General features: G+C 41.8%; 1 protein-coding gene across 3 annotated transcripts in view; it reads left to right on the top strand.

The window, feature by feature from the left end:
* The window catches only part of SLC25A26 (solute carrier family 25 member 26), a 141,344-nt gene that overhangs the window by 92,300 nt on the left and 21,868 nt on the right, over positions 1 to 27,176 (top strand). The gene's annotated exons all lie outside the window — the stretch shown is intronic.

The raw sequence follows: 27,176 nt of genomic DNA on the forward strand, positions 1-27,176 counted from the left end.
GGAAAAAGTCCTTTGTGCGGAAATTATTTCATTAGTTTGATTCATGCAGTAGGATTCAGATAATTAGAACACTATTTACCCTGCAAAATTTAAATATACAGCTAATTGAAGATACCATTTAAAAAGTTTTAGACACGTATTTTCTTATTGAACAGTAATAGGATCTGTGTTTTCCAATTTCTGGGATAAAAATTAAACTCAGTTAGTGGTTGGTGCTGTCTCATCTCATTACAGCAGCAGTGGAGTTTTCTTATTAAAATAAACCTCTTTTCAACCACAGATAGACTTTTCGGCTTAGGCTCGTAACTGAGGTTGTGTTGGGATTGAGTATCTTGCCTTTAACAGACTTCTTGGGCTCTATTTGTTTCCCACAATTTTCTGCATGTTTGTCTCAAATGAACCATAAAATGATTCAGTGCCAACATGTGGTTTTAATAACAAATAAGCTTGGGCAAATGAATGTTGACTTAGAATTTGAAGTTTTATACATACGCCATGACTTTAACTTCCGAGGCGGTTTATACCTCGGCACTCAGCGTTCAAGATAATTCATCAGTGACTGTTTGAAATTTTTCACTCTTCGTACCCGTTAGGAAAAGAGTTGCAGATTGGTGCCTCCTCACACAGGCCACCACAAATGTTAGGAAAAGAGGCGCAGAATAGAGAGGAGACAGTGTACAAATTTACAGCCAGACCGAATTTATTCAGAGAAAATAAATTGGTAGTGGTGGGTGACCAACTGCCGCCATACACTGGATGAAACACATGGCAGAATGCCCGACCCCAAGCCATTTTAGGATGGCTATGGATGGGGGTGGAGGAGGGGACAGCAGGTGGAGGGGAATTCCTGGAACTGGTCTTTCAGGTGGCCAGTGTGAGGGGTGGGGTATGAAGGCAATAGGGTGTAAGACCCAATTGAGATTCAATGGCAAGCAATAAATTGCAGTGTTTATCTGTCTTTTGGACAATGAGTGAGAATGGCTAAGGCTTATGTCTGTTCCATCAGTACCTTACATAAGGTACTGCTGATGATCAGAAACCACGTATTGATAAGTAATTTTCTCCAAGTTTTTCATAGTGCATTTCTATTCAAGTTTTATGATTAAATAGGAACAAACTTCCCAAGCCTTTTTATTTGAAGGGGGGGGGGTTATTATGGCTTATATTGCACCAAAATGATAATTTCAAAACAATCAAATATAGTTTTAAAACTCATTTCTGGGCTGGCGCTGCGGCTCAATAGGCTAATCCTCCACCTTGTGGCACCGGCACCCCAGGTTCTAGTCCCGGTCGGGACGCCGGATTCTGTCCCGGTTGCCCCTCTTCCAGTCCAGCTCTCTGCGATGGCCCGGGAGTGCAGAGGAGGATGGCCCAAGTCCTTGGGCCCTGCACCCGCATGGGAGACCAGGATAAGCACCTGGCTCCTGCCTTCGGATCAGCGCAATGAGCCGGCCGCAGCGGCCATTGGAGGGTGAACCAATGCTAAAGGAAGACCTTTCTATCTCTCTCTCACTGTCCACTCTGCCTGTCAAAAGAAAAAAAAAAAAAAACATTTCTTTACAGAAGTTCCTATTGAAAACAGAAGTTTTGAAGTCAGGATATAGTAAGATAGCAGCTTTGAGCATTAGGCTTAGGCATGAATGGAGATTGTGCATTATCTCTCTGTGTGCTGGAGCAGTGTGAGGCGGCAGGGCTGTGTTCCTGGGTCTGTTCCCTCAGTAGGTAGTGGAGGAGGGAGTTGGAGGCGCCAGGAAGGGTGATGAGAGGAATTGAGTTAGGAAGGCCATATTGAAATTGAATGTATTGGAGTAGGAGTGTGGCCTCATGGTTGAGATGCCCCTCAGGGCACCTGCATTCCATATCGGAGTGCCTGGGCTCAAGGCTCAGCTCTGTTCCTGAGCCCAGCTTCCTTCGGATGCACACCCTGAGAGGCTCAGAGGATGACTCAAGTACTCTGGCCCCTGCTGCGCACACGTGGGAGACCAGGATTGAGTTTGGAGCTCCTGACTTCAGCCTAGCCCAGTGTGAGTAGTTGGGGCCGTTGGTGAATGAATGAATGGATTACAGATTTGTTTCTTTGCCTTTCAAATTAAACAAGTAAAAAATAACTCCAGTCTTTAAAAAAAAAAAAAAAAACATTAGTTTCTTGCCTTTAATAGTCTTTGACTAACTTAAAACTACATTTTCCCTATCAACTTTACAGTAATAAAATGGATATTCTAAAAAAAAGTCACTAAATTTCATTTATAAGCCAGGTTTGTTTTTTTTTTTTCCCCCTGTTGCTTTCTTTTGCTTTTCTTGTTACTTTCTTAGCTTCTGGGTTTGGAGACTTACAGAGGGAAACAGATGAGAGGGAGATGGTTTGGTACAAATACATAACAGCTCACAAAGAAACGTGACTTGGTTAGAATTTGACCATCTTTAAAAGGGCATGTGGATCTTTGCAGAGAACAAGTGACTTCTTAGAATGGAGAGGGAGGGAAAGGCTATGGAGAAACAAAAGACCTTTTGGAGTGGTAATTGGTCCTTAGAGAGTAAATGGGAGATACAGTTTTGTGCCAGTGTCTGGGGTGGGTATGATGTAGGCTGCTCCAGGAAGAGATCATTAGAGCTGCTCCTGGCCAGGGCTGTTCTGACCATTGAGTTCTTCTGGGAGTCTGTGCTCAGGATTTCAGGAACTCTGATGCCTTCAGCTCGGGGTGTTTTCATGCCAGGGTGGCTCCTTCCGGATTCTTTCACGTCATCCTTTTTGTTTGGTTTTCTAAAACTTCTGGAGCAAATGTTTTATATTTACGCCATCATTCTTTCTCTGCAAAATACTTGTTCCTTTTAAATCAGTTTTATTGAGATGTTATTTTACAGGCAAGAAATTGTGCCATTTATAAGTGAACAGTTTAGTTTGTTTTGACATACTCATCTAGCCTTGTAGCCTCGTCACTTCAGTTAAGATAAAGATACAAGTGTGGAACAGGTGTCAACATCTGGGTCAGATGGTAAATATTTTAGATTTTGTGGGCTCTGGAATCCCATTGCAACTGCTTCACTTTGCCTTTGTAAAGGAAAAGCATCCAGCAGCAACACCTAAGTGCACTGGCAGGGTTGTGTTCTAGTAAAACTTTATTTACCGCAGCAGGCAGCCAGCCTGTAGCTTACAGCTTGCCAGTTCCCAATATAGGACATATTCTTCAGCACTAGAAATGTTCTCTGTGTCCCTGAACTGTCAAATCTCCAGATCTAGTCCGAGCTCCAGCCAACCAGCTGTTTAGCCCTTAGATTTGGTTGTGTACTCTAGAGAATTTGAAACATAGAAATCATATAGTATTTAGTGTCCGCTTTCCTTTATTCAGCATCATGTTTTGTGATTTCAAGCATTTTTTCCCTGTGTCAGTATTTCATTGCTTTTTGTTGTTGAGTAGTATTCGCTGGTAAAAATACAAAGGGACTTCAGGAATTTCTTGGCAGACATTTGGCTTAGCTGCTAAGATGCAGTTAGGAGGGGACCAGTGCTGTGGCACAGCAGGTTAAAGTTCCGGCGTCCCATGTGGGTGCTACTTCAGGTCCAGGCTGCTCTGCTTCCAGTCCAACTTCCTGCTGATGTGCCTGAGAGGTCAGCGGAGGATGGCCCAAGTGCTTGGGCTCCTGTACCTACATGGGAGTCCCAGAAGAAGCTCCTGGCTCTTGGCTTCAGCATGGCCCAACCCCAGTTGTTGCGGCGATTGTAGCCATTTGTGAGTGAACCAGCAGATGGAAGACCTCTCTCTCTCTCTCTCTCTCTCTCTCTCTCTCTCTATATATATATATATATGTATATATATATGTATATCTATATCTATATATATACACACATACCTCTCTCTGTATCTCTGCCTTTCATTTAAATAAAATAAATTAAAAAAAAAAAAAAAGAAAGATGCAGTTAATATGCCTGCATCCCCTGTCTGGGGACCTGTGTTCAATTCCTGGCTCTGGCTCCTGACTCTAGCATCCTGCTAATGCAGTATTGATGGCCCAAGTGGTTGTGTTCCTCCTGCCTTTTCTTCAGCCCCCTACTAAACATATAAGGGAGTGATCCAGTGGAAGGGAGCTCTGTCTCTTTCTCTCTCCTTGTGTTTTGGCCTCTCAAATAAATAAGAAAAAATTTCGAGAAGTTCTTAGAAATGCGGAATTAAAAGAAAAGGTTATTATATAACTGTTTGGATATTTGTTTTAATTTTGTGGGAGGAGGGGTAGATAACCAGGAGTGGAGTTCCTAGGCCTTATGGTATAGCTTTTAAAGAAACTGCCAAACTGCTTTCCAAAGTGATAGTATCATATTACACTGCTGTCAGCCGTATGAGAGTTCTGGTTGCTCTGTGTCCTTGTCAAAACTTGATTTTGTCAGTCTTTTAATTTTCTGCTTTTGCATTGTTACGCATTCTTGTTGACTGTTTTTCTTGCTTTACTACACTGACTGGGACTTCCAATAAAACATTGAAGAGAAGTGATAACCAGTGGATATTGTTGCTCAATTTTGGGAAAGACACACAATCTTTTGCCATTAAATACTATGTTAGCTGATTTTAAAAAAAATTTTTTTTAAGATTTATTATTTGAAAGAGTTAGGGAGAGAGGAAAGGGAGAGAAAGAGAGAGATCAAGAAATCGTCCATATGCTGGTTCACTCCCCAGATGGCCACACCAGCCAGGGCTGTGCCAGGCTGAAGCCAGGAGCTCCATCCAGGTCTCCCACATGGGTAGCTGGGGCCCAAGTACTTGGGCATCCTCTGCTGCTTTTCCCAGGCCATTAGCAGGGAGCTGGATAAGAAGCAGAGCAGCCGCCACACGTACCAATATCCATATAGGGCGTCAGCATCATAGGCCATGACTTTTCCCACTGCACCACAATGCCAGCCCCAGTTGTAGAACTCTTATCGTTTATGAAATTGAAAAAGTCTCTACTATTACTAGCTTACTAGTAATACGGTTTTTCTTTTATTCTACTTCAGTGGTCATATGGTTTTTCATCATTCTAAAATCAAAACTTGTGGCAAATTAAATTGACTTTAGAAGATGAAGCAACTTTGTATTCCTAGGATAACTTGCTTTTGTAAAGATTTAGTTATTTATTTGAAAGATTTACAGAGAGAGAGAAGTCTTCCATCTGCTGGTTCATTTCCCCAAGTGGCTGAGGTGATCCGAAGCCAAGAGCCAGGAGCTTCATCTGGGTCTCCCATGTGGGTACAGGAGCCCAAGGACTTGGGCCATTGTCTGCTGCTTTCCCAGGTGTATTAGCAGGGAGCTGGATTGAAAGTGGAGCAGCCAGGACTTGAGCGAGTGCCCATATGGGATGCCGATGCTGCAGGCCAGGGCTTTAACCTGCTGTGCCACAGTACCAGCCCCATCCTATGATAACTTTTTAAAATTTTTGTTTATTTGAAAATCAGGTACACACACACACACACGTACAAGCAGGAAGACATCTTCCATCTACTGGTTCTCTCCCTAAATATCCGTAAAAGTCAGGACTGGGCCATGTCCAAGGCAAGAGCCTGGAACACAGTCGAGTCTCCCATGTGGGTTGCAGGAAGCTGGAAGCAGATGCAGAGCAGAGAACCTAACCCAGACACTCTGACGGTGTCCCAAGCGATATCTTAACTGTGTCACCAAACATCATCCCCTCCCCTTCCATAAAGCTTACTCAGGATTTTTTTGACTTTTTTATAATTTTTTATTTATGTCTAGATTCAACTTGCTAATATTCAAGGATTTTTTTCTTGTAAGTTTTTCGTTTTTCCAACCACTTTGGATTTACTTTTTCGTTCCCTTTCCAGCTTCTTAACTTGTAAGCTTAGTTATTTGGTACGTAGGCCTTTCTTTTTTCTCATATGAATACATAAAATATATACCTTCTCCTCTAAGCACTGCTGGGCTATATCCCCTGAGTTCTGCTATGTTGTTTTTTTGCTTTTGTTGATGTCACAGTGTTTTCTGAAATAACCTTTCTCCTAGGATATATGGCACCATAGGGATAAATAGCCAGATAGTAAGTGAAATCATTGTTCTTTCCTCATGCTCACATAGAGGTGAGGCATACCAGTGAACTGAATTAGAAAGGGTCATAGAGGGTCTGGTGTTGTTACAGTGGCTCTGTGTAATATTACAGAACACCAAGACCTAGAGACCCTAGCGTATCCCAGTATTCCTAAAATATTGTTACTTTATAAAACAATTATTCTGTCTCCTGATCAGTTGACCCTTTTAACAACTTCTTTTCAAGTAATTTTTAAAAAAGATGTATTTATTTAAAAGTCAAAGTTATATATAAAGGGAGACAAAGAGAAAGAGAGATCTTCTATCCATTTGCTAATTCACTTCCCATGTGGCTGCAATGGCCAGGACTGAGCCAGGTTGAAGTCAGGATCCAGGAGGTGCATCCAGGTCTCTCACATGGATGACAGGGGCCCAAGCACTTGCACCATCTTCTGCCACTTTCCAGAGGCCCTTACCAGGAATGGAGAAGCTGGGACACAAACTAGTGCCTGTAAGAGTTGCTGGCATTGCAGGTGGAAGCTTTACCTGCTGTGCTACAAAATGGCCTCAGCAACTTCTTTTCAACTCATAAACTTTATTTCAAAAATTTTTTTGAAGTTAATTTTTTTTTAATGTAGAGAGAGCTTTCCTGGTTATTTATTGGGTAGATGTCTTAGATAATTCACTGAAGGACGAACTCTGTCCTTCTCAAGCTGGTGGAAACCCTGGAGGTACTTTTTGAGGCTATGTTTCCAGATCAGACTGTGGCAGTTGGATCAAATACAGCAAGACTGAGACCTCTGGCCACATTTTCCTGACTGTCTCCAGTGGACCTGCCTGTAAGAAATCTTGATTTCTGGGGTGCAGTGAGGTCAAAGGCTCAGCTCAAGTGAATTCTTAAAGTGGGGGAGAAGTTGTTGTAAGAGCAGCCGTACAGTAGTCTGCCATAGAGGGGACTTCTTGTATATCCTATGTAGTCGATTTTACCTGTATGAAAAATGTTTCACCTTTTTTGAATGGTATGGAAGAAGTCACATGGCTCAAGGTTCTTTTTGCATGGAAATTTGAAAATCACATCCTTAACGTATTTGAACCCTCAAAGACTGTTTAAGTCTTTGTTGACTGCTTACAAAGAAAGCTGTTCTCAGTTTGCATCATTCGTGCTTGGCTTCATAAATGAAATGGTGTGATTAGAACTGTTTAGAAAATGGTGTTGGCACAGGGAATGATCAGAATGCTTACAAAGTCTTTGAAATCAAATACAGGTTGAGTATTCCCTATGCACAATGCTTGGATCCAAAAGTGTTTCAGATTTTGGAATGTGTCACGTCTTGAGTTATTTGCATATATCATAGTGGTTTAGTATCTCTAAGCTTAAAATTGGAAATCCAAAACACTCCAAAATCTAAAACTTTATGAGCACCAAGGAACACTTTAAAAGCTTGGTGTTTTGGAACATTTCAGACTTAGGATTAGGGATGCTCCATCTGTGTTAGAACACAGGATTCCCAAAGATGGAACCACTGTCTTGGTCAGTGACTGACATGGGGGTTTCATGACTCTGGTTTAGCTGTTTAAGTAATTTAGCTACATCGAGGAGATCATTCCCTAGTGTTTCTCTCTCTCTCTCTTTCTCTCTCTCTCTTTCTCTCTCTCTCTCTCTCTCTCAAGATTCATTTATTTACTTGAGAGGCAGAGTCACAGAGAAAGGGAGAGACAGAGAAAGAGGTCTTCTACCTGCTAGTCCACTCCCCAGATGGCCACAATAGCTGTATCTGGGCTACCCAAAGCTGGGAGCCAGGAGCTTCCTCTGGGTCTCCCACATGGGTGCAGGACCCAAGCACTTGGGCCATCCTCCACTGCCTTCCCAGGCCATTAGCAGAGAGCTGGATCTGAAGAGGAGCAGCCAAGACATGAACTGACTGGCAATGCAGGTGGAGGCTTAACCTAGTATGCCACAGTGCTGGCCCCCAGTCTTTGATTTTGCTCAGTGGCTTCTATGTTTTTACCCATGCATTCATAGACATTTTGTATGGAAATTTCTCCTTTTTCCCTTTCTTGCTCTAGGATACACTGGCATTGACTACTCTTTATCAGAATAGGTGGCAGGGGACTGGTGCTATGGCTTAGTGAGTTAAGCCTCTGTAGTGCTGGCATCCCATATGGGCTCTGGTTCAACTCTGGGCTGTTCCACTTCTGATCCACCTCCTTGTTGATGTACCTGGGAAAGCAGTGGAAGATGACCCCAGTCCTTGGGCCCCTGCAACCACATTGGAGACCCAGAAGAAGCTCCTGGCTCTTGAGTTCAGCCTGGCCCAGCCCCAGTCATTGTGCTATTTGAGGATTGTACTAGAGGATGGAAGACCCTTCTCTCTCTGCCTCTCTCTCTCCCTCTATAATTTTGCCTTTCAAATAAATAAATAAATAAAATCTTAAAAAAAAAAAAAAACAGGTGGCAGAAATAGCAAGGGGCAGATCATTATTAAGGCCTCACATCCATTGGGCTCGTTAATAACATCCACAGACCCCTGATTCCTGACTGCTCACTCAAACTTTGTTTCTTTTCCTCTTTTTAGTTGTGTTAATGTTGGTCAGGAAGTCATGCAACAATAGAGTGGTGCGATATGGCCTTGTAACTTATCTACAGATCTATATGTCCTAACCTGTGTAAAACTGGACTCCACTGGGAGGTTCTGAAGGGATCAGAGTCGTGTGCTCTTCAGTGAGGTGTGGTGAGAACTGCTCGCGTGGAAAGACAGAAAGCATTTGTCTGATTTGTTAGCTTTCCAAAGCAAGGCATGTGTGTGATTTTGTGGTAGCAAACCCTGCATTTAAATCCATCACACCCACTATGCCAGGGCATGTGCTGGTACACTTCACACATGGGAACTTGCTGCATTACAACAAACGTGTCTGTGAGTGTATATTAAGGATATGCTTAAAATGAGATAAAGCCCACAGGCGGGCCGACAGGCTGCTGTAGGTTACTCTTCTGTTTTCCTTTCAGGCAGCAACTTGAGAACATCTTAAAGGCAGGGCCCTTGGAAGCCTCACAGGTCTGCCTGTTGCTTTGATCTTTTCTGTGCCGAGTTGACCCCAAACCTTAGAGGACAAGGTCGTGTCCACAAGACCAGATACCCTAAACGTTAATGTCCATTTATGAGAAATGTATGAAAATGCTGGGCCGCCTTGAGTACTTTCTTTACTGTGTATCACTACTCATTTTACTAATTTGCTTCCCATTTTCCCTTTCATCTCAGTTCCATCGTTTTCTATATGCTAAAGTATTGCCTCACCCCACTGACTTATCTTGATGTTTCCAGTTTGAGTACAAGCATTTCTTCCAGATTATTTATGCAGTCACCATTTGTGGGAGCCTAAAGGTATGTTTTCAACTAAAAAAGGATTACTAGGATAAAAGATAAAAAATTCTCAGGAAAGGTGAGGTGATGCAGAGCTATCCTGTGGGTCAGATAAATGAGGTTTCTTGGTTGATGGGTAGCTGGATGGCTGGATAGGTGGATAATTCATGGATTCGTTTACAAACCTACACTTAGTTTTACATATATAGAAGATGCTGTGTATGGAAGAAACATCAGTTAACAAGGTACGTAAGGACCCTGCCCATCGCTCTTGCCTTACTCACAGGGTGGTGGGTGAAACGGATGTTATGAGAATATCTGAGTAGGCCACCAGATCTGGTTCTCCTGAAGGCAGGACTGCCAGGTGTGAAAGGTAATCAACTAGTTGACAAGGATAGGGAGACTGAGCCCTGTAGAGCTGTTCCAGCTTTGGGAACACAGTAGGAACACAGGCTTTGGAGCTGGGGTGTTAGACCTCGAGACAGAGTGTAGAAGAAACTTAGTTTCTTTGAGCTTCCTGTGAGAAAGATAAGTGTAGCTACTGAGTGGATAGTTGAACAAGGGATCAGGAGCTAAAGAATTGTCTGTGTCAGAGAAAGAAATTTCAGATGGATTAAAAAAATATGTGCTATGGGAGCCGTTGTTGTGACTTCATAGGTTAAGCTGCTGCCTGCTTCACCGGCATCTCATATCGGTGCTGGTTCCAGTCCTGGCTGCTCTACTTCCGATCCAGCTTCCTGCTAATGAGCCTGGGAAAGCAGCAGAGGATGGCCCAGGTGCTTGGGCCTCTGCACCCACATAGGAAACTGGGAAGAAGCTCCTGGCTCCTGGTTTTCACCTGGGCCAGCCCTGGACGTTGCTGCCATTTGGGGAGTGAACCAGTGGATGGAAGACCTCTCTCTCTTGCTGTCTCGCCCTCTCTCTAAATAACTCTGCCTTTCAAATAAATAAAATAAATCTTTAAAAAATAAAAAAATGTGTTCGGGCTAGCCAGCATCTTTGTGAATTTTTTTTTCTGATTTATATTATTTGTATGGCAGAGTTATAGCAACAGAGGGAGGTAGGTATCTTTCATCTTTTGATATGCTCCCCAAATGGCTGCAACAGCTGGGACTGGGCCAGGTCAAAGCCAGGAGTCAGGAACTTCATCTGGGTCTCTTACATGGGTCTAAGTACCCAACAACGTGAGCCATTTTCTGCTGCTTCTCTAGGCACATTAGCAGGGAACTGGATGGCAAGTGAAGCAATTGGAACTCAAACTGGTACCCATGTGGGATGCTGGCATCAGAGGTAGTAGTTTAACCCACTGTACCACAGTGCCAGCCCCATTGTGAATCTTCTAATTTTTATTGAAATGTCCAATATAACAGAAATCTGCAAATGCTACAGATTATGCAAGTGGAATACCCCCCCACACACACACACACTTAAAAGAATATTTATTTAAAAGATAGTGTTATAGGGGCCGGCGCTATGGCACACTGAGTTAAAGCTCCTGCCTGCAGCACTGGCATCCCATATGGGCGCTGGTTCTAGTCCCGGCTGCTCCTCTTCCGATCTGGCTCTCTGCTATGGCCTGGGAAGCAGTGGAGGATGGCCCAAGTCTTTGGGCTTCTGCACCTGTGTGGGAGATCCAGAAGAGGCTCCTGGCTCCTGGCTCCTGGCTTCAGATTGGCTCAGCTCTGGTCGTTGCTGTCGTTTGGGGAGTGAATCCGCGGAATGGAGGACTTCTCACTCTCTCTGGCTCTGCCTCTCTGTAACTCTGTCTTTTAAGTCAATAAAAATAATTCTTTAAAAAAAAAAAAGTGACAGGAGGAAAGACAGAGAGGAACAGAGGTCTTCCATCTACTGGTTCTCTCCCCATTGGCTGCAACAGCCAGGACCGGGCCAAGCCAAAGCCAGGAGCCAGGAACTCCGAGTCTGCCACATGAGTGGTAGGGGCCCAAGAACTTGGACCGTGTTCTGCTGCTTTCCCAGGCACATTATCAGAGAGTTGGATTGGAATTGGAGCACGTAGGATTTGAACCACTGCTCATGGATTATGGTGTTGTATGTGGTAGCTTAACCTACTCAGCCACAATGGCAGACCTCCATTTTATAATTTTTAATAAAACATCATAGCAGCAGTGAAGGAAAATCAGAAAATAAAAACCTCAGTGTAGTCTGTAGAACCATCTATAGAGACAGTACCAGCCAAACATGGTGCCTAGCTCTTCATTGTTTGGAATTTTCCCTTTTGGTGCCTCTTGTTTATAGATGAATGACTGAGATTTCCTGCACAGGCAGTAACTTGTCCAGGGCCATTGGCAGATCTGGTTTCTGACAAGGGTGTGCTTGGCATCATAGCCTTTGCTCTTTCCAATAATCATACTGCGACCCAGAAAGCAGTTAAGCCGAAAACAATCATCAGCATGCCGCGTAAAATGGTTTTCTGAAGTTTCTGTCATTCCACAGGTATGTGGAATATCCATTATTTCAGTAGCACATCTAGTACCTTGTACTAGAATGTGCACAGCCAACAGAATGTCAAGCCTTGTATCCTAAGAATGGCAAAATGTTAATGTTTCAAGGTCTTGGTGTGTAATAATTTTACTTTGTGGGTTAGGAAATAAGGATATCCAGGTTGCAGGTCCTGTTTAATAGGATGTGCAATTATCAAACCCTTCCTGTGGTAGATCGAGTATGCTGCTGTTCTCATTTTTGACTTCTCTTTCAGCCTGTACATTTACTGCCAAAACTCCACCACCTGTTCCTCTGAAATGCCTGTAGCAGCTGCTTCTGTCTCCCTTCTATCATGCACCTACACACTGTGGCAGTACCCCAGGAGTAACTTTTCCTAAAGCACCCTGTGCTCGTGTCCCTGTCTGGCTCCTGCTCTGTCTGAGTGACCCTCAGAACGTCCGATGGTGTCCTGTGGTAGAGGTCTGGCCTGCCTTGGTATCCTTCCTGAAGGTGCCTGAGTTACGTTGCTCAGTGTTTTTTACCTTGAGGAATGTACTTTTCTCGTTAACTATCTTCACTGCCTTTTCTGCATCAGATCCTCCTAGACTTGAAGTGTTGTGAACCTACCAGTTCACCTTCACATCCAGCATAAGGCTTTGGCTCTTTTTTTTTTTTTTTTTTTTAATAGAAGGCTTTTATTCAATAAATATAAATTTCGTAAGTACAACTTTTGGATTGTAGCTGTTCTTTCCCCCATACCCACCCCCTCACCCCAAACTATCCCACCTCTTACTCCCTCTCCCATCCCATTCTTCATTAAGATTCATTTTTAATTATCTTTATTTATGGAAGATCAACTCTGTAGTAAGTAAAGATTTCAACAGTTTGTATCCACACAGACACACAAAGTATAAAGTACTGTTTGAAGACTAGTTTTACTGTTAATTCAGACAGTACAACACATTAAGGTCAGAGGTCCTACATGGGGAGCAAGTGCACAGTGACTCCTGTTGTTGATTTAACAATTGACACTGTTATTGATGACATCAGTGATCACCCAAGGCTCTTGTCATGAGCTGCCAAGGCTATGGAAGCTTCTTGAGTTCACAAACTCCAACATTTCTTAAGGCCATAATCAAAGTGGAAGTTTTCTTCTTCCTTCAGAGAAAAGTACCTCCTTCTTTGGTGGCCCCTTCTTTCTACTGGGATCTCACTCCCAGAGATCTTTCATTGAGGTCATTTTTTGCAACAGTGTCTTGGCTTCCCATAAGGCTTTGACTCTTGTAGGAAGTCGGTAAATGACAAATAAATGCTGTTCTTTTTTACTTCGAAGTTGCATTTTCTTAAAAGGCCATTAAATTTTTTTCAGCAAATTGGATTTTAAATACTTTAAGTGTCTGAATTTTTTACAGCTTTCCAGTATGTTGCTGTTTTCTCTGCCATTTGTTTCTGGTTTCTGGTTGTCACATCACTTTGGATTGCTTTTCTGGATCCTGAGAGAAGGAATCGTAGATAAATGGCAGTTGGAGTCGTAAGGATTGGTGGAAGTGGGCCTGATTTGAAAGCTGAAATGGAATGTGTGTTTTTTTAAGTTTGTCGATTTTTCATAGAATTGTGATGATGTTGCAGTCTTGCTGTAATTGCATGAAAAGTCCTATTAAAATGCAAATTCAAAGAACAGGTTATTTCATAACAGAAGTCTTTCTATTTTGATTTAACCATTTTCTATCTGTAATTTTATGTAATATAGAAAGCTGCTTCTATGTGGCTCATTCAGTCTTAAACTTAGGGCACTTGGTTCTGATGTATCACTCACATAGGTGGGAGACCGGCTGTGGTTTGTGTATTTATTTTTTTAAAGATTTTTTTTATTTACTTGAAAGTCAGAGTTTCACAGAGAGAGGAGGAGAGGCAGAGAGAGAGAGAGAGAGGTCTTCCATCTGCTGGTGCACTCCTCAGTTGGCCGTGATGGCCGGAGCTGTGCTGATACAAAGTCAGGAGCCAGGAGCTTCTTCCTGGTCCCCCATGCAGGTGCCGGGGCCCAAGGATCAGGGCCATTTTCCACTGCTTTCCTAGGCCATAGCAGAGAGCTAGATCGGAAGTGGAGCAGCTGGGACTCGAACGGGCGCCCACATGGGATGCCAGCACTGCAGGCGGAGGCCTTACCCGCTACACCACCATGCCGGCCTCCAGGCTGTGGTTTATAGATTTCCCACCCAGGCCACATGTTTTCAGATGGCAGTTGTTACCCTGTTTCCTTTAGTGCTGGGAAGTGAAAAGATCTGCCCTCTGACCCCTTTTGGTTCCTGTTTAACAGTACTTCATTCATCCGTGGCTGCTCAAACCTCTGTTACATGACTTTGCCTTATAAACACCCTCAGTATTCAAGAAATAGAAAAAGCATCATTATAGAAGCATTATGCATTATTTCAAAAAAGATTTATTGATTTGAAAGGCCAAGTTACATAGAGAGAGAGAGAGAAGGAGAGACACAGAGAGAGATCTTCCATCCACTGATTCACTCCCCAAATGGCTGTAATGGCCAGAATTGAGCCATTCTGAAGGTCTCCCACATGGATGCAAGGCTCAAAGGGATTGGGCCATCCTCTGTTGCTTTCCAAGGCACATTTGCAGGGAGCTGGATCAGATGTGGACCAGCCAGGACTTGAACTGGTGCCCAGATAAGATGCCAGCACTGTACCACAGTGCTGGCCCCCAGGAGTACTATATATGATTTAATCAACAAAAATTGTGTTTTGAAAATGATTTAGTTAGCAGTAAAGCCCTGTTTCTCATTATAAGGTATTCTTTTATAATTATTTACATTTAAGCTTGTATTCTTAACTTACCACTTACTGTCTCAGTGGCACCATTTAATATGTTTTAAAAGAGTAGCAACATTTCCTAGAACATAGTTTTAAAAGCAAATTACCCTATGACCAGGTGATGTACTATATTATCTTCTCTTGGCCAGCTTTTGTTACAGTGCAGTATATATGCAGGTTAATTTTTTAAAGTTTCATTTGAATTTGTCATATATTATAATTTGTAAAGTACATAAAGTGTGTCAGACATGCCAGGTGTATAGATAGCAATGAGGGTTTGCCTTTATTATTATTATTATTATTTTGACAGGCAGAGTTAGAGAGACAGAGACAAAGGTCTTCCTTCCATTGGTTCACCCCTCAGATGGCTGCTACAGCCGGCGTGCTGCGCCAATCCAGAGCCAGGAGCCAGGTGCTTCCTCCTGGTCTCCCATGTGGGTACAGGGCCTAAGCACTTGGGCCATCCTCCTCTGCCTTCCCAGGCCACAGCAGAGAGCTGGACTGGAAGAGGAGCAACTGGGACAGAACCAGCACCCCAACCAGGACTAGAACCTGGGGTGCCGGCACCACAGGCGGAAGATTAGCCAAATGAGCCTCGGCGCTGGCCATCATTATTCTTAATTGATTTTAAAGTTGGGAAAGGAAGTATGAGCATAGACAAGATTTATTTCTTACTACTGTTCTCTCATAATTTTGCCCACAGATCTCTGTTGTAATTCATTTGTGCTTTTATCAGTTCCTTCTCAGATAATTTCCTATATATGGTTCGTGGGTGGTAGGTTTTCTAAGTTTCCTCACACATCTTTTTTCCCCGAGAGGTGTTGGGTGTAGTGATTGGAGACTGCCATTCCTCTCTTAGTAGTCTGACTGCACTATTCCTGCAGCTCCCAGTGGTGTGGTTTGAAGTCGGTGCCTCTGTAAATAATACGTTTTCTTGACCTGCAAGCTTGTAAGTTTTTTTCTTAAACAGTTCAGCAGTTTAGTAGGTGCCTCGGTCTATATGTAGAATGCAATGAGCCCCTTTAGTGTGCAGACTGAGGTCTGTCTTTGGCTCAAGGAAATTTTGTTGTTACTTGTGTTACACTTGCTTCTCCTCTGTCTCTGGGACTTTCTTCTGCTTGGGACCTTTGTTCATCTCACATGCCATTATTACTGTCGTGCTGCTTTTAGCTATTTGATCTTCCATACCACAAATTTGAATCTTTGCCATGATCCACTGTTCATTTCAGTGAACCTACTGTATGGTTTATTTATAAAATTGTGATTTTTAGTTATGGGAGAGCTTTTTGCTGCTGTGGTTGAATCTCTGACTTCAATTGTGACCCAGATCGACCTCCATCTTCAAGCAGCTTTGTCTGATTTGGAGTTGACTCCCTTTGTCCTGACTGTTCATGTCTTTGTGAACGGTGAACGCTCAGCCTCCTTACCTGCTGTCTGTTTTCTTTGTCAGTTCATGAGGACCCAGGTCTGGTCTTGGCTTCTAGTGATTCAAGAAGATAGAATTATGCTACTCCTCTGTTCCCTACCCGAGGGTCAACAGATTGCTCTGGGCCAGGCTTTCCCTTGAATCATTAACAGCCTTTGCCCCAGGGATCCAAGAGCTGGTCTCCAGCCCTCACTCAAATCCTAGAAAATGAAACCCACACTTTGCTTCCCTCCTCTGAGAAGACCCAAGCCTTCACCTCCATTAGCTGTCTGCAGGCTCCAGGCCAATGGTCTGTTGGAACAGGGAGTTTGGAAACGGCAGTGGAAGTAAACAGAGTTGAGTTTATTATCATTTGCCTGGGGTCTTTTTGGTTTTTTTCTCTTATTACCTAGACTTACAAAATAGAGAGAAAAGCAGTAGGCATGGAGAGAGGGCGTAGATTATATTGTTATTCTCAGCTCTTGGTCTTTCCCCATGACAGAATTGATTAGACTTCCTGCCCCCCCCCCCCACTCCCCCTTAAGTTATTTGAGAAGTAGAGTTACAGACAGCAAGAGAGAGAGAGAGGTCTTCCATCCACTGGTTTACTCCCCAAGTGGCCGCAATGGCTGGAGCTGCACGGATTAAAAATCAGGAGCCAGGAGCTTCCTTCAGGTGTCTCACGTGGGTGCAGGGGCCCAAATGCTTGGGCCATCTTCTACTGCTTCTCCAGGCCATAGCAGAGAGCTGGACTGGAAGAGGAGCAGCCAGGACTAGAACACAGTACCCATATGGGATGCTGGTGCCCACAGGTGGAGGATTAACCTACTGTGCCACAGCAATGACCCCATTCCTTGCCTCTAGTATATGATATCCAGTGCCTCCTTGTCTTAGAGTGGGTTTAGTGTCCTGACTGGTTTTGGCTGATGGAATCTGAGTGAAAGTGCAGTGTGCCAGTCCTGAATGGGAACTTGAAAGAGTGTCACAAGTTTGTGTTGACCCTCTTGCATCTACCTATTCTCTTGAGAATGATGTGTCACAAATAGGTGTGTTTCACCCCTTTTCAGTATGTAGCAGCCAGAGTGATCATTGTCCAGTCCCCCTTAACAGATGTTAGGGTTTCCATCTTCAGAAGGTGGGAATGTGAGGAGCCAGATGGGTTACTAGGTAGTCAGGAGATCCCAGTGGAATTTGGGGTGTAAAATATTTGCTTCCTTCCCCCAAAATGTTATCTTTAGCAAGAACAAACAGGCCACCCTCCTTCCTTCTCCAAAGTTTCCATGAGAATAGCAAAGGAGCTCTTCCATAGATCATAGCTTATTGTGGAAACAGGTTACCTATGGTGAACTGTAAATCAGGTCTTTTGTTGAGTTTATCTCCACCTTGTTGATTGACAGTTTGGTCCCCAAGATTGTACTTAAAAACCCGAATGCTATGAGGCTTTTTTGGGGTTCCTTCCTCTTTCATGCTGCTCTGGCTGGAGGTCCTTGATTTTAGTAAGTATTTTAAAATCTCAAAAAAGGGGGGGGGGGGCCTGTTTTTCCTGAATGAATCTTGGGATCCTGGAGCAAAAGCTAAATAAAGCCTTGAGGGCAGCCATTGCTGATCTGTAGCTGTCATGCTTTGTAACTGTTTGTAACAAGTTTGATGTGTTTCCTTCTATTTGAAGGTGGTTTTGTCAATGTAACAAAGCTGGATCTGACTTAGTTTCTTCCTTCTCCTTCTAGTAATTAATAGTCATTTTTCCTACCTTCTTTAAAATGTGTATCTGACCCTCCAGTCTATTTCCTGGCTCTCCTGAGTCATCTTTTAATTGGCTGATATGAATGAAGTATATTGTAATTAGGGTCACACACTGATGACTTGTGGTAGTGTTCTGAAAGTATGTAATGGGTCCCAACACACATCACAGCTCAAGGGACAACAGAACATTGGTGGTGTCTTGTGGCAGTTTGTTACTCACTTGTCTATGCCCTAACCTCTACACAGTGTTACTCTTCTGGAAACATGGTTTCTCTCTCAGTATACAAAGCAGATTTTTTTTTATAAAGCTCAACCCTTGAACTTTAAATCTGTTGTCAGAAATTGAGTTGATTACAGGAGCAGTTAGGAGTGGTTTTCCTAAGCTGGTATTTTCTGGGAGTGTGAATCTGCATATTTAAGTGGTTTGTTAGCTTAACTGATAGCTACAGTGAATGAGTTCTATTTTTGTATTATGCCCCCTTTGTATATAATTGATACTCAGTTTTCTTAATATTCTGCTGTAACAAATGTTTATAAATCGGTATTTGATGAAGAGAAAGAGCGTACCTAGGACTATGAGCCGTAAGACTTGGCTTCTGTCTCAACTCTGCCAACTAGCCTCACCGCCTCCCTTCTCATCTTCCTCTCCCTTTCCTCCATGCATTCATGTACTAAATATTTATTATGTGCTCTGTTACACAAGATGCTGGGTGTGGTGAGGAGGAGACCACACACCTCCACCTGCCTCCTCTTGTCAATCCTGCTGTCTTCGCTACTTCTTTTCCCCGGTTCTTCCTCTTTTCCTGACCACACCACTCTGTGAGCTGGTCAGGGCTTTACTCCTACTTAGCCTTCCCGTCAGTTGATGTCCATGGGACTGCTTTCCAAGGTGCTTGAATAGCACCAGAGTGTTTTGGGGATGTTGAGATTGGTGTTGAAGAAGGAGGCAGGCAGACTGGTTGGGAGCTACCCCCAGAGCCTAACAACACTACAGGCCTATTTTTATCCTTCTTGACTCTTTACAAATTGTAATTTTTGTGATTGCACACTGGATGTATCTATACAAATGATGATGTCAATATTAGATGAAGATTTGTATGTCTCACATCTTTATACCCAGGAAAACTGATTGAGAAACCTGGACAAATGAACCTTTGCCTTTGTTAGCAAGGACATTTGGTAGCTTAGCAAGTAAGATCATTTACTTTTGTGGAATTTATTGATGGGTTGGTTCCTCATTTCTCTCTCCCCTCTTTGTTGCTTTCGGAATAAAGACATACTAAAATATCTCTCTGGCAGGGAAGGAAGGGGTTGTAGACAGGATAGACAGTGGAACTGTACATGCTAATAACATTCTCAACTGCAGGAAGCGAATCTCAAGACAACTTGAATGTGTTTTGTAAGGGGTTAAAGCTGTGTACACATTCCCTGAGATAATGTGTGGGTCCTGATTGTCTAGAGTTTTCACATCTTGACAGGAGTTGTGCTTGGGAAATTTTGGAATCTCCGTCCCCTCCTCCGCTACTCTCTGGCTGTCCTCGTAGATAAGAAGGTAAAGCAACACTGCTTCACATGCCGGAAAGGACTGTGTGAAGAGCCAAAAATGAACTTCCTCATGTGCTGCATATACATAAGACATTCTCAGGTTTTATTAGCAAGGACTATCCTGATTGATTATTTAAAAAATTGTAAGGTGATCCACATTTCATTCCAGGAAGTTCATGAATAAAAGGATGACCAAAGGAATCAGTGTGTATGTAGGTGTATGTATATACTCATAAGTGTCTGTTTATTAATATATTTTTATAAAAAACTTTTCCCAGTGTTTTTAGTTTTATTTCTTCAGAATCCCACCTAACAAAAGGAGCTTTCTTTAAAAAAGTTTTTTTGTTTTGCTTTGTTTTTAGGTAGGTACAGCTTATAACATCATGTTTACATTCTGCTAAATGAGATACATGTTGGTCATTCTTGACACCATGATTATACTGCGTACAGATTCCTGGATGTAGGATTAAGTCTTACAGCAAGTATGGAACATTAGCTAGGGGTCAATTAATATTGATTGCTGTGTTTGCTTGAAGTATAAAAGCCAGTGTGATTCTGTGATTTTTTTTTTCATTGTGGTTGATTTGTTAAGTTAAACTTGATACCTAAAAGATTGCTTTGTGTCTTCATAAACATGAATATCAACATTGAGTGTTTTCTAGGGCTGCTTGTACTAAGGAGGTGTTACTGTTAGGCCTTAGCTCACCATGTTATTTTTTAGGTATGTTCAGAAATCATAAATTATGTATCTAGAATGCCTTGCATTAGAAATGATTAACAGAATAATGTTTCATGAGGGAAAAAATTGGAAACAGGCCATCACTGAGTAGTATGTAAGTATCATGAAATATTGTACTTTGGTCAAAAGGAATGACAGACCTATATAAATCAGCATGGATTATGTCTAAGACATTGTTTAGGACAAAAATTAAAATTTGGAGCTATTTATATTCTGATATCAAATAAAAACCAAAACCCTCAAAGCAAATTTGTGTGGAGATAAATGAGAAGACAGATCCCAAGCTATTAATAACAGTTAGCTTTAGCTACACTTGTGTGTACCTTAATAATGTTTTACTCATCTGCTTGCTTTTTATGGAAAGTTTCAAACATGTATAAAATAAATAAGACAGTATAGTGATCCCTGAAGTATCTGTCACCAAGCTGCAGCAGTCACTAACATTCTGCCACTTTTATTTCATGTGTACCTCCACCCACTCCTCACCTGGGTCACAAGTGTATTTCCATAACATGTTATGTATTATATGCAATGAAAAGCACAAATTATATATGTACACTTTAAATATTTTGAACTATTTTATATGAGAGAGAGAGAGTGCCCCCATCTGCTGGTCTCCCACCCACGTTGGTAGCAGGCACCCAATTACTTGAGCCATTACCTGCCTCCCAGAACCTTCACTGGCAAGAAGCTAAAGTTAGACACTAGGAGTCAAATCCAGGTACTCCAAAACTGTTGTGATATTGAATGTTTCCAAATCCCTAGACTGTTCTCTCATTCCCTATTCTCTTCTGCCCACTCAGGTTATTTTGCCTTTCAAAAAATTACTGTATACATAGAGTCATGTGGTACGAACGCTTTTTGTGTCTGACTTCTTGTGCTTGACATAATTTGTCTGAGGTCATCAGTGTTGGGGTCTGCATCAGTAATGCTTTCCATTACTAACACCCCTTGGTATGAATACAGCACTGTTTGTATATCCTTTCTCCTTTTTAATGGACATTAGCTATTATGGTTACAGTTGTCATTATGCTCATGTGCAGATCTTTTTGTGAAACTGCGTTGTCATTGCTTAGCTAAATTCCTGGAAGTAAAATTTCTGGTTCAAATAAAATCTCAACATGCACTATTTTGAAGGTGAGTGTTTGGACTGGCTCTGTGGCATACTGGGTAAAGCCGCCACCTGCAGTGCCGGCATCCCATGTGGGCGCCAGTTCCACTTCCGATCCAGCTCTCTGCTATGGTCTAGGAAAGCAGTAGAAGATGGCCCAGGCCCTTGGGCCCCTGCACCCACTTGGGAGACCCGGAAGAAGCTCCTGGCTCCTGGCTTCGGATCAGCGCAGCTCTGGCTGTTGCGGCTAATTGGGGAGTGGACCAGTGGTTGGAAGATCTCTCTCTCTGTGCTTCTCCTTCCCTCTCTGTGTAACTCTGACTTTCAAATAAATAAATAAATCTTAGAAAAAAAGAAAAGAAAGCGTTCCATTTTTAGTTCTCACCAACAAAGTACAAGTGGTGATTCCTGCTTTCCTCAGTGTTTTTTTTTAAGATATATTTATTTAGTTGAAAGGTGCAATTACAGAGAGGCAGAGAGAGAGTGAGTGAGAGAAAGAGTTCTCTGTGAGTGAGACCCCATTGGAAAGAAGTGGCCATTAAAGAAGGATGTACTTTTCTCTGAAGGGAGGAGAAAACTTCTACTCTGCTCTGGCCTTGTCTAAATAATGGTAGAGATTGTGGATTCAAAAGGCTTCCATAGCCTTGGCAGCTCGTGTCAAGAGCCTCGGGTGATCACAGACATCATACATCAGAGAGTTAATTGTTAAATTAACAACAGGAGTCACTGTGCATTTTCCACGCAGGACCTCTGTCCTCAGTGAATTGTGTTATGAGAATTAACTGTAACACTTGTTCTCAAACAGGTTTTATGTTTGTGTGTGTGTGTGTGCATCTGCGAATTGTTGAAATCTTTACTTATTATAGAGTTGGTTTTCTATGTAGAAAGTGAATTGAAAATGAATCCTAATGGAGAATGGGACTGGGAATGGAAGGAGGAGGAGGAGGTGGGCTGGGAGGGTAGATATGCTGGGAATAATCACTATATTCCTAAAGCTATACTTAGGAAATTTGTACTCATTAAATAAAAGGTTTCTTTGGGGGAAAAAAATAAACCAATGGCAAGGCTATTCTAAGCAGAGGGACTGGCACTGGCAACAACCCTGTAGCTGGAATGCAGTGGATGAGTTCAGAGAACGGGGAGATGACTGGTATGGCTGTTGCAAGACAGGTGGAGAATAAGGCACAGGGTCAGAGGCATGAGCAGATATCCGAATGCAGGGAGAGCCTAAAGCCAGCAAGGTCTAGCCAGCTGAAAGCTTTGTAAGAACACTGAATGGGGTACCATTTGAAGGTTTTAGCAGAGAGATGAAATGCTGAGATCTATATTTTATTTTTTTTAAAAAATTTGTTTATTTGAAAGGCAGAGGCAGAGAGAGGTCCTCCATCCGCTGATTCACTCCCTAGATGGCCACAAAGGCCTAAGCCGTGTTGATCTGAAGCCAGGAGCCAGGAGCTTCCTTCAGGTCTCCCATTTGGGTGCAGGGGCCCAAGGACTTGGGCCCTCATCTACTGCTTTCCTAGGCCATAGCAGAGGGCTAGATTGGAAGTGGAACAGCCAGGATTCAAACTGCACCCATATGGGATGCCAGCACTGTAGGTGGTGACTTTACCCACTACAACACAATGCTGGCCCTGTCAATGTTTTTTGTTTCAGCCATTTTAGTGGATAATGGCACCTCAAGTGTAGCTTTTTTAAAAATACCTTTTAAATTGTTGTAAGATAAATATAGCACTTGCCATTTTACCAATTTTTTTTTTTAAAGATTTATTTAGTTGAAAGAGTTACACAGAAAGAGGAGAGGCAGAGAGAGAGAGAGAGAGAGAGATTGATTGATCGATCGATCTTCCATCCGATGGTTCACTCCCCAATTGGCCACAGTGCCCAGAGCTGTGCTGATCTGAAGCCAGGAGCTTCTTCCGGATCTCCCACATGGGTGCAGGGGCCCAAGGACTTGGGCCATCTTCTACTGCTTTCCTAGGCAATAGCGGAGAGCTGGATTGGAAGTGGAACAGCCAGGACTTGAACTGGTGTCCATACGGGATGCTGATGCTTCAGGCCAGGGCGTTAACCTGCTGTGCCGGAACGCCAGCCCAATTTTAACAATTTAATATGTATAATTTAGTATTGTTAATTCCATTTGTAGATTTGGCACCCGTCACTGTTACATGTTTTCAGAACCTTTTCATCACCTAAACAAAGTCTCTATTTGTGAAGCAGTAGCTCCTCACTCGGTTCCCCCTCCAGTCCTTGTAACCTCTAACCAAGTTGCTGCTGTTATGAATTGGTCTAATCCAGGTGTTTCATGTAAGTGCTCGCTTATATTTGTCCCTTTGTGTTTGGCTTATTGTACCTGGTGTGATGTTTTCAGGGTTCATCCATATGATAGCATATATCAGAGCTTCATTCTTTTTCTAGCTGAATCATATTCCATGAAATGTATGTATAGATTGAGTATACTTAATATGAAGTGCTTGGGACCAGAAATGTTTTGGATTTCAGAATTGGGACTATTTGCATATAAAGAATGACATATCTTGGTGATGAAACCCAAGTCTAAACACAGAATTCATTTATGTTTCACATATACCTTATACACATAGCCTGAAGCTAATTTTATGCAGCATTTTTAGCACACCTGTGCTTTCACTGCTCCCTGTTTGGTGGAGTCAGGTGTGGAATTTTCTACTTGTGGCATCATGTCAGTGTTCAAAAGGTTTTGGATTTTGGATCATTTCAGATTTTGGACTTTTGGATTATACAGCATGTTTTCTGTTGATAGCCTTGAGTTATTAGGGTTTTGTGACTTGCTATAATGAAATTGATGTGTAAGTATCTGTTGGAGTCTGTTTTCAGTTATTTTGCCTGTATACCTAGGAGTGGAATTGCTCAGTCATTTCATTAACGTTTTTAGGAACTAACAAATTGTTTTTTCACTTTCAAATAAATAAATAATAGCATTTCATAGTGACACATGATGTTGAAATATCTTTTCAAGTACTTACATTGGTGATTTCTATATTTTAGTTTATGAAGTACTTGTTCAAGCATGTTACACATTTTGAAAACTGAGTATCTGGTTTTTTAAATTATTGAGTTTCAAAAGTTCTCTGCATATTGTGAGTTCAACTTTTTTTGTGAGATAACATGTCTTGCAAATATTTTGTTCCAGTTTTGTTTTGTGTGTATCTTAGAGGTGGAAATACTGGATAATATAGTACATTTGTATTTAATTTTTTGAGAAACAGCCATACTTTTTTCCAGCTGACTGTGCTATTTTTCCACCAACAGTGAAGGAGGGTTATAGCTTCTTTATATACTGTCCAGTACTTGCTGTTTTCTGATTTTTTTCATGGTGATCATCCTAATGGTGTAAGGTGATATCTCATTGTGGTTTTGATTTGCATTTTTACAATGATTAGTGATGTGGAACATCTTTTCCTATGTTTCTCAACTATTTTCATATCTCCTCTGGAGATATGTCTGTTCAAATCCTTTGCCTTTTTAAAATTTGGGATGTTTTATTGCTGCTGAGTTCTGCATACATTCTTAGTATTAACCCATTATCAGATAAGTAATTTGTAGGTTTTCTTTACACTCTGTTGGTTGTATTCATTGATGCACATAAGTTTATAATTTTGATGTAGTTCTGTATATTTTTGCTCTTGTTGTGTGTATTTTTGGTGTCACAGTCATTGCCAAATTGAAAGCCACGAATATTTTTCCCCTTTATTTTCTTCTAAGAGTTTTACGATTTTAGGTCAGGTCTTTAGGTCGTTTCTTCCATTCGGACTTTATTTTTGTATAGGATGTGAAGTAAAGCTCCAACTTCATTGTTTTGCATGTTGATACTCAGTTATTTGAACACCATTTCTCCATGGTATGGTCTTGGAAGTCCTGTTGAAAATTTTGACATTATACATAAGGTGGTTCTTCTGGGCTCTCTGTTATGTATATCTGTTGATGCCACTCCCATACTGTTTTGCTCATTGGAGTTTTGTGTTAACTTTTGGAATCAGCAAATATGAGACCACCAGTTTATTCTTTTTTTTTTTTTACAAGATCGTTTTGGGTATCAAGGGTTCCTTGAAATTCCATATGAATGTTAGAATGGATGTGAAATACGCCATCGGGGTTTCTTAACAGTGCCTTTTGATGAGTAGAGGTTTGAAACTTTATTGCTGGAGAGTTCTTGGTTATTTCTGCCAGATGTGATAGCTTTCACAGCTTTTAAAATATACTTTTTCCTGTTCCTTAGACTTTCTAGAAAACTTATGGTGGTGTTTTGTTCATTGCAGCTTGCAATCAAATCTTCTTTATTTACTTAAAAGAATTAAAAGAATGTGTTGGTATCCAATGTGACCATTCCATTTGAAAATAGAGTTTTAGAACTGACTGATAACTGAGAATTCATACCTTCATACCCCCTCAGTTACGTTTGTACATGTCACTCAGTATTTGGTGAAGGACCAGGAAGTTACAGATGTGTATTGTAAGTGCACAGGTTAGAAGCATTGACTGACTTTGAGGATCATTCTTGTGTGTTCATGTCGGTAGTGATGCCCAGCACCTCCCTACCTCCTTCCCCTGTCTGGCACACCCAGATTCGTTTTGTCTGTCTCGCCACATTGAATTATCAGAGTTTTTATTACTAAGCGGAATCTGTGTTGAATTTTAGCAGGTTTCCCCCCACCTCTGCCTCTTAGCTGGGTTTACTGCTGCTCACTTATTAGTGCCCGGGGTCTTAACAACCTTATTCAAACAAAACATCTTAAATGGAGGCCTTAAACAGGTCACAACAGTGAGCCATTTTCTAACTTTTGGTGCAATAAAATGGGTATGTTGTGTTTTGGAATATAAGTCCTCTGAGTGTAGCTATTCATTTTCTTCAACTATAAAACATTTTAGAATAACAGCTTACATCTGCTTGGGGTATAAAGTTGCACGTTTTGAGGAAACCTCACTGTTGTGTAGCTCCAGACCAGACGTGGGAGGGGGCTGGCTCCCTGGCAGGCCCAGGTTGCATGGAGGCTGGGGAAGTCTTTGTGTTAGCTGTGGAGCTGCCTTTGCTGGTAGGATGCCTTTCACACGTGGGGAGCACATTGCCCTTCTTGGCTCCCCATCCTGTGACTGGGAGAATAATTGACAGTTTTTCACACATCAGGAGTTTATCTTAGGAGGGGTATTTCACTACCACAAGACAGACATTTATCTAATTATTTAAGCATTTACTCCACACTTAATTACCTCAGACTGTCAGCTAATCTTGTTTTAGGTAATAAACTTGAGCTTTATTGTCGGTTCACTTTTTCAAATAAATACCCAGTGGGATAATTTGGCCTTTTCAAATTACTTCTTTAAACTGAAGGAACAATCTAATGAATAACTTTTAATAGAGGAAAATGAGAAGAATGTTCATCTATAGAATTCAAAATCTAATAATTCTAAGCACCAAATAAGTGCAGATAACATCCAGTACAGTTTTATAGGTATTGCTGTAAGAAAGGAATAGCACCAACAAAAATTGTAGTATTAAATTTTAAAGCTTTTTACATCCTGTAAATGTGACATAGTCACATTTGAGAAGGGAGAGAACAAATAAAATAATAAAAATAATACGTAACCCTTCTACCTGTTAGTCTTCTTGCATGCGTTTTTTTTTTTACATAAGTTTTTTTTAAAAATTAAAACTTTCAGAAACCTGTTACCTAGTCAATTTTTGTGGTTTTGGTAACTAATTGGAGAGACACCACTGTAGTTTCAGAATGGGCTGTCAGATGCTTTTGCGTTTTGGTGAGAAAAACACTCAGCTGCATGTGACTGCTCTCGTGGAACTGTGAAATTCAGGGTGTGGTGTCTGTTTGTTTATGACAGTGACACACTTCTCTGAGATTCCCGTTTGTCAGATTAATCACAGCGATCGACAGGGGTTTTTCCCTCACTACCATTCCCCTCCTGAGAGGAAGATGGATTTTCCTTCTCTGACTACTGTCAAA

This window comes from Lepus europaeus, chromosome 9 (genome assembly GCF_033115175.1).
Source record: "Lepus europaeus isolate LE1 chromosome 9, mLepTim1.pri, whole genome shotgun sequence".
Classification (NCBI taxonomy): Eukaryota; Metazoa; Chordata; class Mammalia; order Lagomorpha; family Leporidae; genus Lepus; species Lepus europaeus.